The sequence below is a fragment of the Anser cygnoides genome, chromosome 1 (genome assembly GCF_040182565.1).
Source record: "Anser cygnoides isolate HZ-2024a breed goose chromosome 1, Taihu_goose_T2T_genome, whole genome shotgun sequence".
In the NCBI taxonomy this organism is placed as follows: Eukaryota; Metazoa; Chordata; class Aves; order Anseriformes; family Anatidae; genus Anser; species Anser cygnoides.
Window position 1 is genome coordinate 176,247,408 of NC_089873.1, and position 12,989 is coordinate 176,260,396.

The 12,989-nt window shown below is 33.8% G+C and overlaps 1 protein-coding gene across 3 annotated transcripts in view; it reads left to right on the forward strand.

Annotated features, from left to right (window-relative positions):
* Positions 1–12,989, forward strand: part of DIAPH3 (diaphanous related formin 3) — a 248,389-nt gene that overhangs the window by 210,835 nt on the left and 24,565 nt on the right. The window lies entirely within an intron of this gene.

The following is a 12,989-nucleotide window of genomic DNA, read 5'->3' on the forward strand; positions in this document are numbered from 1 at the left end:
AGAATCCATCTCTATCTTAAAAAGTGTTTATTTTGTTTTATGCTGAATTCAAAATGGATATTCATTTCATAGCAACATTATAGATAGGACAGAGAAAGAAAAGATGGCTCATGGAGCTAAAGAGGGTTCATATTTCATACTGCTTTTTAAAAAATCCAGTTTAAAGAGGGTGTTAGGTGGATAAGAAGTGGAAATCTGCTTCAATTTTATGGGTGTTTTGATAAAACACTTGAAGCTAAGATCTAAAGAAGACACAAAAGGAATACTGAAGTCTGCAAGGAACCTGGAGAGAGCGAGAAAATTGAAACAACTAGGATTAAAGATGTAGGTAAAGGCAATATTGTGGGTATAATCTTGAAGAGTTTCTGTAACTGAAAAAACTTGTAATGAGATCACCATTCCAGGTCCTAAATGAGTTACTCTGGGAAAAATATCAAAAAAAAAAACCAAAACTGTTACCTGTGAAAGGAACCAGTTTTTTGAAGATTTGGGAATTAAATTATTTGGACTTTTTACAGTCTGTTCTTAATCTTGTATTCTACCTAGGTGCAACCACGGTGAAACCTATGAGCACAGGGCTAATATGCAACTGAGCGGCTGCAATATATGTAGAAATACTGATCCAAATCCCTACATGGCTTACTCATAAAAAGTGATGCATTTAGTTCCTCTATTTTTACGCCACTTTTGTACTAAAGAGAACACTGCAGATTGAGTCAATTTAAGCTATAAGCAAACACTGGAAGTTCTGTCCCACAAGAAACAGCCTTGGAACATGCAGAAGACAATCTGTTTTAATTAGCTACGACCTTTAAGACACCGTTCCAAAGTCTGACGTTCCTGGTTTTCAATATAGGTGGGGTACTGAGACATCAAAACAGCTTGTGTCAAAGGTGATTGTGCTTAAACTAAGCTTTAAGTAGCGTAAATTATTTAAACTAGTTTTGCTTCTGTGTCCTTGTCTCCTTATTTTGTCTGTTGCACTTCATCTTAAATGCTGATTGTTTTATGCTTGTTTCTACAAGCAGTCTATTTTTGTATACTGTGATTTGTTTAATAAACTTCCCCAGCTGAGTAGAAGGCTTGCTCATTATGAAGCTGACACTGAGGACTCTTACTGAGACTTAGAGCTAAAACTGGCTGCTCTGTACTGATTGTATGCTCATTATCCTATGGGTTTCTAACCCCTACCCCTGCCTCCCCCCAGAACAAATTCTGAAGATTCACTTCAGTTATTAAACTGGTATTTTTCTCCACCCCATAACACACAATTCCTATTTTCTACTTGCTGTTTTGGACTCCTATGTCTGCTTAACAAAATTTGAAGCAACTGAAGTCACTGGAATGCAACTTTCATCCTCCAGTCTCTTACCTTAATGGGCTTACGAGTACAAATTCTAGAAATTCCTCACCTTTTCTTAGGTATTACAAATCCTCTTGTAGGGTACAAAACAATTAAAAGGTAAAATCTAAATTTACATATCCTGTAAGCTAAATAAGATGTGGCATTTGAGCTTAGTTGTAGCTGGATAAAATTAATAGCTTGTTTTCATTAATGTAATTTCACTTCTTTGGCAACTCGTTATGGAGATAATATAAGTAGCTACCAATTTTTCTTAGTGTACTTATTCAGAGACACTCCTGGTCACCTGCAGTAGACCATTAACATTTCGGAGAGGATTTCATTAACATTTACATAGTATCTCATCAGACCGTCCTTTGACTTGATATAGCTTGAGACCAGATCACCTCTGAGATTTCCCAAGGTGCTTCCTGCCTCTGAAGCTAGCATGTCAAAAGCCCTAGAAACTTGCATGTTTTTAGATTAGAATATTATGATGAGACTGCGATTTAGCCAGATTTTTGAAGGAAGTGCACCAGAAGGTTCCTTATTTATCTTTTCAGTTATATAAGAGTATTTTTTTTAAAAAAAAAAAGTATGCAGTGAAAAATGAAAACTGGGGTGTGACAGGATGACATTAAAAACTTCAGAACTCATTTGTATCCTGCCCTCCACATCCTCTGAAAAATTATATCTCTTCATCTCCTTCCATTGTGCATGAAGAAAGTTTGCTAAACCTGGGCATGATTACTTCCTCAGGCAAAAAGGAAATGGCCCCACCTCCAGAAGGTTCAAATTCGCCTGCTCTGCAAGGGCCAGGAGATGGTAAATAGGAAACGTGTCTCCCTGCTGGCATGTTTTTTTCACAAAATGTTCATTACTACATCCAGGCAGCAAACTGTGAACAAACTTTTCAACCCTTTCCTATATCATGTTGTTACCTAGCTGTGAGTAGAGATGAGTTGAATCACTTGAAGGTGTTTAAAAGTTATTTAATGCCATGGGAAAAAAATAAAGAAAGCTTTCAGTGTTTGCTTCTGTGATACTGTCCATGAATCTTTAGTTGTTTTATTTCTTTCTTATAAATGATTTTTATTTTTAGCTTACTTTATTTTTTTTTAATTTTACTCCTCCTTCTCCTGCACTGAAGGGTAAGGCTGTGCTATATTGCCATAGATTATATATTTATAGCTTAATATTTTGTGTTAGGAGTTTTCTGGGAACACATTTTAGCTTGAAATTTTAATTGTATGCATTTATACCTAATCTATGTATTCCATTTTTACTTTCTGTGGCTTTATTATTATATTTTTCATGGTTTTCTGTCCGTTATTGCTTTGCAAAAGACCAATGCGAAAGAGGAAATTGGTAAGCCAAGCGAGGTAAATAATGCAGAATGATCCCTTATAAAAGGGAAATTATTTTCTTTATTTTATTTCTTTGAATTGCAGTTGGGCAAATGTGATTTTTAAGTTGGCTGTGGCCTTTTTCTAAAGCACATGAAAACATTTAACCAGATACTGATGCTTAACTAAATCTTACGGAAGTACTCAACAATCTCCATCATTCTTTATCTTCCTAAAGCCTTCTGATTTTTCCTTTCACCGTCTTTCTGTTTTGTTGGGGTTTTTTGCTCATTAGTTTTTTCTTGTCTGATTGTTTTTTGATTTTGTTTTTTAGCTGCCTCTCCATTGTTATTAATGATTCTGTGTTATTAAAGATTCTGTGTTTCGAAACTTCACAAGCATAAAAATTACAAAATTACAGCCACCTATTACAGAAGTTTTAAAATGAGACATTTTACTAGGATTGGAAATGGATTTTTACTCATCCACTTACCATTTGTATATATGGACAGATATTAGTGTATACCTATAACACGTTAAGGCCTGTAGCACTTCAAAATATGCCCTAAAGCATTAGAGACGTGTGTTTCAAAACCTGCTCTGATAATGCCAAATTTCGTGTACTTTGAGATCTCTCCAAATGAATATTTTAGGTATGGTCTATAATATTCATTACCTGCTTACACATCAGATTCAGTATGTGTAAACAAAATGCCTGATATCTCTGTGTGAGTATCCCTAGCTTTAGAAAAGTATTGGTTGTGCTACCTAATTTTGTGTGGATTAAAAAAAAAAAAAAAAAAGAGAGAGAGAGAGAATGGCTAGTACTTAGTAGCCCTAAGTACTTAGCCCCTACTTAGTAGCCTACTACTAGTCTAGGCTAGTAATCAGGCACCTGATCTTGATAATTTAAAATAGTCATGTGCCAATTCAGGGGGAAAAAGCTAAGGAAAAGCCTAGCTGTGAAAGGGAGAATAATTATTCCCAGTTATCCTTGTGGGAATTCTGGGGAGTTAAGAAAATTATCTGTCACTTTAGTTTGTGACACTTTTTAATTTTAGTTCTAATCTGTGTTGCGTAATCCTAAACTGTGGATAGGTCGTAGTGATTTAAATACTCTTTTGGGAACCAAACACTGATGTATCGTTATTTGGGAATGGAAGTGAGTACTTAGCCCAATCTGTAAATCTAAACAACTGGGTATGAATACCATTCTAATATTAAATCCTTCAGTTCTACCATTTGTTTCTTTTTTCTTTCTTCGTATATATTTGGAAAAAAATGTTATTGAGTGGAGTATCTCCACTTGATCCACTATGATCTTGTGAACAAGAGGCTAAGATGTCCTTTTAATGTACCTTCATTGTCCTGTGTCTTTCTTTGGTACTTTGTTGTCTGTAGATTAAACAGCACCCATTCTTTATTGTGTCTTTTCTTCTAGTTTAAGATTTTTAGATGTTCATGATTTTCATTAGTCTCTTGATAACTAAAAAGAAAAAGTCAAATTCTCCCTTGTAGTTTGGTGTCTAAAACGGGACAAAGAGTTGATGTTGATGCAGGGGAGGACTAAAGTATAATTTCACATATCTTAAAACATGATGTTCCTGTTCAAACCTCCTTGAAACAGGCTGACATTTTGACTTGGATTGAGCAATCCTCCGACTCGTTATTCTCTTTATTGTTATAGTCACAGCATTTGCATTCTTCTAGTCTTCTTAAATCAAACCTCTCCTAAAAAAAAATTCCAGTGTAGCTGCAGTTGTCTTTGAGGTTACTTTAACTAATGTTCTGGGTCTGATTTTATCCCACTCTGGTTGTTTTCTTGTTTTTTCTAGTAAGCATCAGAGCTGGCTGTGCATTCTATGACATATTTTTCCTTTGTTCCAGCCTGAGTTGTGGTCCTGTCAGTGGTATTAATTATGTTCAAAATATTATTTTAGTGTACAGTGAAGTAAAAGAAGTCAGTAAATATTAGAGCTGGTGCGACCTCATCCACTCATAGATTTCCATCCTTTTTGAGTAGTGAACCAAGTCTTTATTTATTTTCTCCTCCTTCTTATCAGTATAAAGTGTTTTTTTGTTTGTTTCTAGTTGTATCTCATTCTGTGCAGTGATGTTTCTATTTTGTCCTTAGACAGTAGCATTATTCTTGTATATTCATCCTTACTAATTCTCTCCAATTACCATACTTTGTGCTTTTCCTTTCTGAATTTCAAGTCATAGAAGACCTTGTGAGTTAATCAACTTGATTTCTTTACTACCTTTTCTGTACTTTCTCTGCATTGAAGTAATGGGGGTTTGTGACTTTTATATTGCGTTCTTATGAATGTGACAACAATTTCGAGCCCTCTTTTTTCCTAGTATTATTTGCTATGGGATCTTACTTCTGTGTAAAAAATAATGTGGGCTGTGTTTAGGATGAAGCTAGTAAAAACCCATATTAATTTTTCCTTTTCTAAAGCATTTTTGAGAGTTTTAAGACATTTCTAGCATTAATCTAAATTGAGAAAGTTGGTGTTTCAACCTGTTTTTATTAATAGGTAATAATTTCCCTCTTAAAGATTGAGTAACTTACTATATCTGATAACTTTAAAAGGTCCTTTAATTTAAAAACTGGTCAGAGAAAAATATACTCTTGGAGAAAAACAGTTTTGTTTTATTCCCTTAATTACATTTAAGAAAAGATGATATATTGGTTATCTGACACCAGTTAAAATTTTCAGAGTAGTATAAAATCCATATTGCGGTAAGATTTCTGCTCAATAAAATTTCTGATCTCCCACATTAAATAGGTTAAAATAAGTAGCTGTTCATGCCAATCTGTTTGGTTTTCAGCTATGCCAGCACTGAAGATGAATAGTATACTTTTTAATTATTTTTAAAAGGTATCAAATAGCAAAAGTGGGAAAGAGATGTGTTTTTAGTGGCATTTGGAAAATGTGGAACATTTCAGCTGACGTCTGAGACCACTTGATACTTATTGATCAATATACACACTGAAAGACACCATATTCTTTATTTTGACATGTTATAAAGCTTTCTTCAGTGTCTCAAATTCAACATATTTATTGAATATAGTGAAAAACTTTCTCTTTTTTCTACCTTTCTAAACTTGTATGTATTCTAGAATATATGTATTCTAAAATATATGGAGTGAAGTATATTGATGGAAGGGGTTGTTTGCCAAAGTACTCTAATTTTTCTGAGCTCTGTGATCCTCAAATGCTAGAGAGTAAAGTATAATGATGCCAAGTTGATCTCATTGTTAGTGCAAAGTAGCAGAATCTGCTATGAGATAACTACATGATAATTTCATTAGAAATGAAGACGTAATATTTTTCTATTAAAGTTACCATAAGGTAGTTTATTAAATGAGCAGTAAAATAGCTTCACAGCCACAGCAGTTGACCAACATTAGCACTGTTTTTCATCTTCTCTGAATGGAAAATTATTCTATCATTCAGAAAAATTCTGTAGAATGTGTTTAGAAGTCCAACGTTGGAATAATGCTTCAAATATTTAAAGGGATACAAAAATAGTGCTAAGACCAAATTCTACCATGAAACTAAGTAATTATTTTGCCAGATAGGTTACATAGGTATATTGTGTTGTAGGTGCCACATGTGTGATGTATGGTTCATAATCAGTTATGATGAGGAGCAAGAAGCCCCTTGGGAATTTGGGTTGCCAGACAATATACTAACTATACTTAAAATCACACCCCTCAATTTAAAATTGTTTTATATTTGCCAACAGTTTATAACCTGGAAAACCACAGCACAAGGTTTGTCTTCAACAGTAGTGTGTCTCAGAGCATGTTGAATACAGTCTGAAGATGTAGAGATGTATGTAGACTTAGCTGAACAGGGATGAATACAGTAAATACCAGAGAGTTTGTTTATATGTTCACTTTAAGAAACCTTAATATTTGAAAAAAATAAGCTTAGTTCTTTATTTTAGGAAGGTTGAAAATGAGTTTAGAAAATAGCATTGTTCCCCTTTCTAAGAAATTGATTAGCTTTTCTTTTTTTCCCTTTTTGTCGACTAAGACTCTTATATAGACATCTTTTCATGTCTTTGTACTTTTCCCTACTATGTTATGTAAGTAGTATTTTGGAATCCATGTAATGGACTTGATAAATCTTTCTTTGGCAGGGTAAGCCTGTTAAAATGTGAAATGCCTTTTTCTGAGTTTGGACTGCCAGTTGGGTTTTTGCTAAGAGTCACTGTTTCAAAGCATTTGAGTAGAGCATTAGTAAAACTTGTGTTGGCATTAATAGTTACATTAAAGCCTGTTTAATCAATAAAGCTGAAAATAATACGTATGCATGCACCATATCTGTGTGTATAAAATGTATATATACATAATTATTTTTGTACATATACATATATACATTCATTTAAGTATCAGATACTCATTTTTAGTAGTACCAAAGTCATGGTGTGAAGAATGCTAGTACTAATAAATATTCTCTAAAATGTATTCAAATGTAGATTTTTTTTTTGTTACTTCTGTTTTTCAACTGTAGGAAAACAGATTTTTGTTTTGATTTTAATTTGTTATTTTTCACTTTTGGATAAAAAATACTCTGGCTTTTGTACTTCAATCACTCCAGAATTCAGAGCAGGTCAATTCTGTCTGAAATTCTTTGACTTAAGTAAAATAGTGTAGTTTATAGAAAAACAAACAAACAAACAAAAAACTATTACATAAAGAACCTCTACGATCAAACTGTATTTCAGATAACCATTGTTGCTTCACAGTTTTTGACTTGCTAAAAGTGTTAGGATGAAAATAAAAGCTTGTAATGAAAATATCTAGAAAATAATTGTGTATTGTGAAAATCATCCTATTGCTAATTAATATTTAATTTATCATTGTATTTGTGATTCAGATTTTTTCAAAGCTAATTTCTGTGTGTATTTACAATGCTAGTTCATTTTCAAATAGTAATCATATTTTAAGCTTTGAATATCAGTTTCCCCTTGTGACAGTTGTACCACAGGAGAAGCCCAGTTTGCAAAGTCTAATTACAGTAAAATTTTGATTCCCTTAGTGGTGTTATTGGCAAGAATTCTGGCCATGGTGAAAATATGCTGGTGGCAAAGTCAGCATATCAAAAATAAAAAATCCTCAAACCTTAAAGATTTGGTTTAGAGGTTCTTTAAAGTGAAATCATGTATTAGACATTATCAAATGATTTCCCAGCAAGTGCAGAAATATCTGAATTATTATAATGTGAGGTTCTAGCTATTTGCAATAAGAATGTAAATAAGGTGGCACAAAGCCTTATTTACAATGACTAATGAAAGCTGTTATACTGCAATCAGAGTGATGCAGAGCAACAGGGCAATTCATTAGGAGAAACACAGTTAACAAACAGCTAAAGTGTGCCAGTTTGTGCCAGTCTGGACCTTTCCCTTTCAATTTCAAAATATATATGCTGGTTTTGGTTTATTATGCTAGACAATTCTTTCTGAGGAAAAGTAGGTAGTAAGTAAGGTTATTGTTGCCAGCTGATTTCCACTAACTCACAAAAATGCTTAGGGGAGATGTGTCATATTTAGCTTTGTTATAGATAGATAAATATGCTTTTGCCATGTTAAGCTCCTTAAACATGCTGTACTTGTGCTTTGCTGCAATAGGATGTTGATTCAATACAGCATATAAGCACATACATAAGTCCCTCCTGACTTCAAGCACCTCTATTTAAATTCAACTAAGCTAGATCAGGGAATCAGTAATGTAAATCAGGCAATCTGGACTTAAATTATATGCTTCTAAACTACAGCTTCTGTAATATTACAAATGTATATCTAAAAGAAACAGTACTGACATTTGTGATTGATTTTCTTTCCATTTTCATATCTTTAAGAAACGATTACAAGAAATAGAAATTATAAAAGCTATATTTAATTTCTTTTTCTCTTTTGTACAAGCAAGATACACAGGAAAAAAAGAAAATTGTCACAGAAGCTAAATGATAAGTTTTATACATTTCAAGACAAGTTTCATATGATATTTTATTTTAAAAAAAATGAAACAAAAATAAAGAATACTTTAAGAAACTGAGTTGGCTTGTATGAAATATTCTCCTGAGGAGCCCAGATGCTGATGGAGGCATTCAGAGATACAATTTTAGTTTTGAGACAGCATTGTGTGCAAAGTAGTTTTTCCTGATATTAGTGCTGAAACTGTAAATATCATTAATTTTAAACATTTAAAATATTACATACTGAGATCTTACTCACCGTGTTCTTAATTACATATATTAGCATTTCCTTTATGTTTTCAGAAAACGCATTTCATTAAAAGGTGAAACAGATTCAGCTGTCAAAGCTAAGCTATCAAGCTCAGTTTCTCTAGTCTCGTTTTCACAGAACTGTGAAAGGTTTTGGCTACAAAACACAGCAAGAGCATCTTAAGTGGCATGAAAACCAGATAGTCCTTGCAGGGTATTTGCACTTACAGTAGATTGCAGCAACACTAAGATTAGGGTCCGGTCTGATTGATTATATGAGATAATCAATTTGCTAGAACTGTTACATCTCTTTTCTAGGAGAATGCATCTGTACGGACTTAAGAAGGATGGGACATGATTATCTACACCCATCTGTAGTTTCATATTCTGCCATTAATTCTTATCTGTAACATATCAAAGGGTCAAGTAAGATAAAGTGTTCATTTTAGTGCAAGCAAATCTCCGTATCTGTTGCCTATTACAGGATACTTTGGAAACTTACTTGTTATCAATAGTTACAGCAACAGACATGCAACTGTCTTAATGCCATTTGGACGACAAACTTGTTTCTTAACTCTGGTATGTTCGTGCGAGTGCCTAAAGAAAAACCTCATTAATGTTTCAGTTTGATTTCAGTATGGAGAGACAGAAAATCTGGAGCTTGCTTATGTGGGAGAAAGAATAAAAGAAGGATCAAATGGCCTAACTGCCATATTTCCAACTCTTCTTCTCCTAAATAAAGGGGGATCTTGCAGTCATAGGAAACTGCTGTTCAAGATAAGGCCATTTTATTGTCAAGAGGTTAACTGAAAATTCAAAAATGTCTTGGCAACTACAGTTTATTTATAATATTGTTCTATCTCCATGATACACAAGTAGGTGTATTTGTGAAATACCTTGTCAAACTTCTTTCTATTTGTATGTGGCTATTTTTGTTAATTATGTGCAAATTCTGCTTCAGACAAGGAAATCCCTTGTTATATACACATTATTCAAAATACATAGTTTTAATTAATAAATAATTTTAATTTCTACAGGTTACAAATCCAGCCTTCCAGAATCATGCTGCAAATTATGATGCATTAAATGACCAGCTAATCCTTACATCCCATATAGTTTTCAGTCTTTAGCTCCTGTCTATAGTTGTTACCACTTTTATTATGCCTCCTATCCAAAATGTGTGCCATCTTTAAAAACGTATCGTTATTATCCTTCATCTCTTTTTCTTTAGGTTGTGCAGGATGTTATTGTTACTTAATTTCTGCTTTTCTGCCATATGTCTTCCAAAATGTTAGCGTATGTTGTAACTGAGACTTGCGTGGTCACTGTGCTTACTGGAAAAATGTGACCTACCGGGTTAGAATTTACCATGTCTGTGACTGTGTTTGAGTGTTTTCAAGTTGTGCTTATAAGCAGAACAGTTCAAAGTTAGAAATCTGATTTCAACTTTAGTTGTAGGGGAAAAAAACATGATTCTTGAAATAACTGAAGGGTGTGATATTCACATTAGCTTGGACTGAGTTGCACATCATAAAGCAGTTGGTGCTCCAAAACTGTTCTAGTGCCATACATTTCTGAAAAATAATTATATGTATTTCATCTTTTGTTCATAGCTTTACTAAGTCATCACATTGGTAATCGTACAACTGCATTGTTCAAGTACTGAGATCTGTCTTTTACTTCCTTATAGTTACATTAACGTATGTTTCTTGTGTGTAAGAATAATACTGTATTGTTCTGTATTGTCCAAATAAGACTGTATATAAAATGTAAGATACTTGTAAAAATTTTGAGCTAATAGAGTGTTTAAAAGTGCTAAAGTGTCTTTCCATAACAGTGTGGAGTTATGTGGAGTAATGGTATCTATGATGTATTAATACAAATTCTTTTTCTGTCAGGCCCTTTAAGTTCAGTCTGCCATATATGTCTGCAAGTATAAATATTATATATGAGCGTTTGTTTATAAGAGATTTTGAGGTGTAGTTGATCCTTACTACTGCATCCTAGAAGTGCACATAAGCATAAAAACACAAAAATGCAGCAGTGCAGAAAAAAAAATCAAATTAATAAAGGACTAAGAACAAAGTTTCATGCCTCATGAAGTACCAAGATCTGAGCATACTGTTGCTGGTGAAGTACACCCTGGACTGGAGTCAGACACTCCAGAAATACTGTTTCTTCCAGCAAGCAACTGTATGTAAGTGAGATGTGCCACCCGTTCAATTGCTTATACTACAAACACACACTTAAAGTCCAGAAGTGAACTGAAAACAGTTCACAGCTGCAGAAATAAGTGTCTTCATCAGTACAGTGAAAGCACCTTTATCCAGCACAATCCAGATCAGTGTTGGGAATTATCAGACAGTGTAAATAAAATCCCCGTGTACAACACAGTTATGTCATTTCTTGTTTGTTGTCTGAAGAGCTGTGAAAGCTGTATAGCCAAAAGGGCTATGTGGTCAATGTATTCTAAGTAAAACTGAGATTAAACACTTAAAATTTCAAATACATAAACTCAGTTAAAAACAAACAAACAACAACAACAACAAATCCATATAGAAAGGTTATGGAATAGTTGCAGTTATCCATTTTGGAGAAGATAAGAGCCAGCTGCAAGATAGTCTATTGTATACCAGTGAGATGGTTGTTTTTAAGCTACTAGATCTGGTTACAATCAGACAATGTTTCTTATTTCCTTTAGAGCAATAAAATGCAATGAAAACCTCTTCTGCTTCATTTATGAACAATTGCTATGAATGAATACAGCCTAACTTAGATTTTGTAGTCTAAATCCCCATACCTCCTTGTATGGCGTTAAGTACATTAGTCAGCATACATGTACAGTTTCTTAATTGAATTGCTATAGTCTTGTTTAAGAAGAAAAGAAAAAGGAAGCATGGGTGGGGTGAAGGTAGAAGGTTTTTTTTTTATCATACGAGGATCACTTACCACCATAAGCATAAAATGCTAAAGCCTGCTTTAGAGACCTCCATGTTTCTGTGGCCACCATAAGTTATAGAAACTGGAGGATAAAAGGAACAGGAGCCCTGCTCTGTGGCTTCTTGCTGTGAGATAACAAAGACAAATTTAATTCTACTGATGTATATAATAATCTTAGAATGTGAATCTGCTGTGAAATTGGTGATGACAACTGTGTTGTATCATCCTATTTCCATGATGTAGGGGGAAACAAGGCTTTTGCCCACGGTTGTGCCAGTAGTCTAATCAATGTCAAAAAAATTTTAAAGCTTATAGGTGCAGTTAGGATGATATGGCTTGTTCAGTGTCCAGTGGGGAAGTTTTACTAGAGTTATATGACAATAAAAATGAATGCTATACAGCACACAGAAATTAATATACTGTGTGTTAGGAATGACTACGCTTTTTTTGTGAAAATGCTTTCTGTTTAGAAAATTCCATTTACTGCAATAGAAGCTTTTTTTGAAATACAGTTGTGTGCAGAGAACCTTCATCATTGAAATTAAGCTTAATTAAGAGAGCATAATTAAGATTTTATGCTTTGGCTTATAAGAGCATCCTTGTCAACAATCTGGAGATTCCACTTTTAATCTGTTGTTTTCCAGCCAGTCCTACCATGTGGGAACAAACCTTGGTGTTCATCATGCTACAGTGCCTAATCATGTCTAAGCAGCAAATCAGTGGGACCTGTTTCTGTGTTCTTTCAGCAAGATTTGGTCTGATTTAAATCTGGCAATAGATAGAGCTTAACTGAACAATTCTGACATTTTTTTTCTATGTTTCTGTTCCCTTTCAGAACTGCAAGCTCCAAACTGTTGTCTTATATATTCACCATTTTAAAAGGTGAATAGCTTTCATTGTAGACAGGAAAAATATATTAAGCAGGACCCTGTGTGCCAATTTTTAATTTGTCTGGTGCTTTTCACTGTAGTTTTCAATTGCTTATGTCTTTGCTAAACTAGATTGTTTTAGATGAACTTTTCTATGGACTTCTACCTGAGGTTGATGCCCCACCCCTTGGGCATGCCTTTTCTCCTCTGCTCTCCCCATACTAAAAGGGAATCCAAACAATATACAGAA